The sequence below is a fragment of the Eulemur rufifrons genome, chromosome 17, assembly GCF_041146395.1.
Source record: "Eulemur rufifrons isolate Redbay chromosome 17, OSU_ERuf_1, whole genome shotgun sequence".
Classification (NCBI taxonomy): domain Eukaryota; kingdom Metazoa; phylum Chordata; class Mammalia; order Primates; family Lemuridae; genus Eulemur; species Eulemur rufifrons.
The window spans coordinates 69,781,238-69,786,355 of record NC_090999.1 but is presented as its reverse complement, the minus strand read 5'-3'; the positions used below and the strand labels follow the sequence as shown (position 1 = coordinate 69,786,355).

Here is a 5,118-nt window from a genome sequence, read left to right as displayed (position 1 = left end):
TATGCATACCTTTCACACTGCTAAAGAAAAGAGTGCCAGGGTTACTGTCCTTAAGTCATTATGCAAAATCAAAATTTAGTTTTAATTCCTGTAAACACATACTAGACTTGGAAATCTTGTTTTCAATAAAATAAAACAGAACTATGAACCAGTTGCTTTTACATTTGTCACCTGCGTGCAACACAGCACAGGAGAATGAACTGGATTTTGGACCAGAAACACTTGGTTTTAATCTTCTCTATGTTAGCTGTACAGGTTCAAGCAAATATTCTTTAAGCCCCGTTTTCTCACATGCAATGAGAAATTTCTCATTATCTTTGTACAGTTGCTGTAAAAATTAAATATAATATATATTAATCACCTGACACAGTGTCTGGCACTTAGCATGTACCTTGTGGATGGCACTAAAATTTCTTTATATAGTTAGTTTTTAGATTAAATATCAACTTATATATGCAAATGTGTTTGTTTATTAACTTATTCATGGTTCATAAATATAGTTGACATGAATACAATTATAAAAAATGTATCTATTTCTCATTTTTACCTTTACAGTGATTTCTGACTTTTGATTTTGCAAGAAATCACAAATATTTGGTGGATACCTGAGAAGAACAAAAGAAAGGAAAAAAATTGGCTTGTTAAAGATTACTAATCAAACCCTGCATGAATGGCTATTTCTATTTCTAAAAACCTTGGTAAAAACTGACAGCAAGACTTCTTAAATTATAAATGTGATGAAATCAATGATCATTATAAGAACATTAATTAAATCTGCCACTTTGGGCCACATGATTCAATTTTTCTTCAGTAAGTTTCATAGGCCAAAAGCTCTCAAATGAGCTAACCAGAAATTTCTAAGCAGGTGATTACAAGAACACTCAAAGTCAATCAAGCAGTACAACATGAATTTAAGCTCCATATTTGCACACACATCTTTCATTAGACATGTATTTACTCAAATTAAAGAAAATACTGAAAAGCTTGAATGAAACTGTGTATTACGTCTGTTTAAAGTAAAAAGAGCCTACATGAATTTTTGTGGTAAAATTGCTATTTTTCTGTGCTTAAGTAACTGCAAATTTTTACCACCAATGTGTGTATCATTGTTTCATGATGTAAGAAGTTGTTGCTCAGTTCTAATCTTTCAGTGTTATGTTCATAGAATGAAACAAAACAATTCAAATTTTTAACAGTGTTTTGTCAGTTAAGTAAATATTAAATCTATACTATGACTTAGTTGAAAATACAGAGATGTTAGATATAAGTGGTATTTAGAGAGAGAGAGCTGCATGAATGTCCCATACGTTTTCATTTATGGAAGTTAGTTTATGTTGCTTCAAATTGTCTGAATTTCTATCCCCTATCAATTCACGCTCAACCTTATGACTAAGTATACTTTAAAAGTATCTTTGAATAACAAGATTCATCTTGTTCACACTGGGCCCTCCACTAGCTGAAGCCCAGGACCTAAAACTATGGATGAATATTAGTAGTGGCTTAGTTAATATTTATCATTATTAATTATACTTAATTTTTGTCTTTCAAAATGTCATATTGATTATCTTCACACATTGAATATTTTTTTAAAGAAAATTCTCTGTTAAATGTTAAAGAAATTTTAAAATATGAGTTAATAGTCCATCAAATAAGACACAGACTTCCAAAATGTTGGCAATTCTTTTACCTCGAAATACTCTGACCATAGAAATATTTAATTTTTTAATTCTTACATTCTGTATATGTTGCATGGTTTTAAAACCTCAGAACAAAAAGATGCAAGGGAGATTTGGAAAAATCACTTTAGAGTTTTTAAGACTGTCAAAGCAAGGTTAAGTTGATCATTTTTGCCTTCATTTTTAAATCACTATAGCTTAATGTTTTGAGTCATGAAGTCTTAACACTTAATATTTCTGTTATAGGGGCTACCTGTATCTTAACATCTACCTAAACAGATCATCTAAGGAAAGTAGGGTGAGTGATTCTGGATAATGATCATCATGCAAATTATTTTTAAGAACAAATTTCAGCAGCACAATTTTGGCCTGCATTGCTGTTACCTTTTGTTTAACAGTTCTTACATTCCAATTACCCTTGTTGAATGGAAATCTGACTCAGTGTAGAATATTCTACAAAAATTTCCTGAAAAAAGAGACTAAATTGTAACCTTCAATAACTTTCATTTTCTAAGAGAAAAACACTCCCAAAATGTTTCCAAAGTTTAGAAGTAAAAGGAAATAGCTTTGACTTGGTAGAATCTTATAAGATCTTAAGTAAGTTGTAATCTTCACACATTTCTTCAAATCACTTGACATAGTGTTTTGTCTGCAAAGGACAAATGGAAGAAATATTGATGTATATTTTTGGCGGGCAGGGGAATAATTTTACCACATTGTCCAAAATTTGTGTCTTCCTAAGTGTGCTTTAAGGTTGTATGTCATTTGGCATGTTGACCATTAAAAGTATGATGGGGAAATATTAAAGAGAAGACAACACAAACAAAACTATGTTACTACAAATTGTAGGTAGTCAAAAGTTTGTGTTTCTTATGTGCTTTCTTCCTTATCTAGCCTGTGGTTCAACTTCTGTTTTTTGTTCTCTTAATGTTGGGAACTAACCATAGAGTTGCAATAATTGTATATGTTGTATACTATCAATTTAAAATGAGGAGAATAATTATTTGTTTTTTTTCTTATAGTCATTATTATTGTTATTAATTGCCAATGAGAAGCTAAAATGCAAAGGAAAATTTAAAAATAACCTGACAGTATTTTATGTTTCCTAAGGTTTGAGTAGGAAATGAGAAAGCTCAGGCCCAGGGGCAATATCTTGACTTCCTTAAAATTTAGTAACCAGTTTAAGAGCCAGAATGATAACTAAAACTCCCTAACTCTTTTCCAGTTGGTTTATTTTGTTTGCTTATAGGTGATTTGGTCTCTTTTTGTTGCTTCTGTTTGTTTGTTTGAAATTTTGACTATATAATGCTAATAGAATTTTATATCACTAAACAGTGGATATAAAAATATATAGCTGAATGATCCTAGAAAGAATAAGGTATATTGATTGCTTAAATTAAAAGTTAAAAGTAAATGATTTATGCAGTAAAAATTATATTTTCTTTTTTGCCAAATGCACATTAACTTTAAATAAACAAAGAGGAAGCTAAGTGTTTACCTCATGTACATAAAGTTAAAATGACACCATGTACTTCTCCAGATGCTAGTAAAAGTTATTTAAGTATGTATGATATGCTGCTTAAATAAATTATGCAGAAGAAGGGTATATAAATGGATCTATTCCTAAAACATTTTCTGTTACAGTAATCTATTCATTCATTCTGTTACCAATACCATACTACCTTAATTTTTATAGCCTTATAGAAGACTTGAAATCAGATAGCGTGAGTCCTATTTGTTCTTTTTTACATATTTTTTATTTCTTATTATAGATATATTGCATTTCCACAAAATTTAGAATTAGCTACTTAATTTCTGCAAAATAGCTAGCTATTTTGATTGAAGTTGAATCTATTTATCACTTTGGTGAAATTGACACATGAAGTATTTATTCTTTCAAATTATTGACCTATTTTTATTCTTAATTTCTCTCAATAATTTTGAATAATTTGGTATAGCTGGTTAAGCATTTTATGACTTTGATGACAAGGGAAATTGAATTTTTAAAATTGCGTTTTCTAAGTTTTTGCTGAAGAAATACAAAAAGTTTAGTAATTTACAATCTTGACTTCAAGCTCCGTAAACTCCTTAAGTTTTCTATGTGAACAATTATGCTGTATTAATGTCTTTCTTTCTAATTTTATGGCTTTTCTTCTTTTTCTTACTGTATTGAACAGGACCTTTGTGTGAGGTTGTATAGGAGATGAGAAGGTGGACATTTTTGACCAGTTTCTAACTTAGAAGTGTTTGATTAATTCAATAATTGTCAATTATTAAATAATTTAACTATAGGGTTTTTTGGATGTCATTTATCAGATTGAGAAAACTTCCTTCTAATCCTAGTTTCGTATTTTTTAAAAAAATATGAATAGATGTTTATTTTGGCAGCACATACACTAAAATTGGAACAATACAGAGAAAATTAGCATTGCCACTGTGCAAGGAGGACATGCAAATTCATGAAGCATTCCATATTTTTTAAGCATCATAAATGAAGAAGAAATAGTCATTCCAAGATAAGCAAACACTAAAGGAATTTGTCACCACCAGATCAACCCTATCAAAAATGCTCATGAGAGTTCTAAACATAGAGAAAGGTCAATACTTGCCATCATAAAGACACATGAAATAATAAAACTCACAGGTATTATAAATAATTTCACTGTAGGGATCATCCCTGAGCAAGAATTGGCTTGAGCTCAGAGTCAGCGAAGCTGGACGTGCTTCTTGGGTCCAAAGGTCAATGGGTCCAGACTGCTCCTTGAGGCCAGAAGTCAATGGGTCCGGACACACAGCCCATTGATTGCTGAATGCTTCTTGGAGCTAAAGGTCAATGGCCTATTGAAATAGACAAACTGTTTCCTATGGCAAATAGCCAAGGTGTGTCTCATTGTCCTGCATGCAGTAATGAGGTCCAAAGGTTAAGATGCAAACCTTTGCCTTCTCTTGAGCAATTTCCATAAGAAATGGAACATGTTGCCTCAGGGCTCTAAAGATAGTCACGTACCAGGAAGTAGCTGCTGGACAAAAGGAGTATAAAGATAAAGCAACCGGTGTTTTCCACACTGCAGTCTTTGCGGTCTTCATGTGTGTCTGCGTGTTTATTTCTGTATGTGTCTGTATGTATGTTTATGTGTTCATCCCCCGTTCTGTAATTGGGCCGCAACATTCACAGTTCAGAATACAAAGCAATTGGGTAGCAATTAACATTAAGACAGGAACAGAAACTCACATATCAACATTAACTTTGAATATTAAAGGACTAAATGCCTTACTTAAAATATATAGATTTGTAGAATGGATTAAAAAAAAAAAAAAAACAGAGCCCAAACTTATGCTGCCTTCAAGAAACTCATGTAACTGATAAAGATTTTTATAGACTCAAGGCAAAGAGGAGGAAAATAAGATATTCTATGCAATTGGAAACCAAAAGTGAGCAGGA

At 31.4% G+C, this 5,118-nt stretch overlaps 1 non-coding gene across 1 annotated transcript; it reads left to right on the top strand.

Moving 5' to 3' along the window:
• Window positions 1-4,048: 4,048 nt before the first annotated feature.
• Window positions 4,049-4,155, top strand: LOC138398484 (U6 spliceosomal RNA). Its single transcript, XR_011235975.1, has one exon. It is a non-coding gene; the product is annotated as a U6 spliceosomal RNA (small nuclear RNA).
• Window positions 4,156-5,118: the final 963 nt, after the last annotated feature.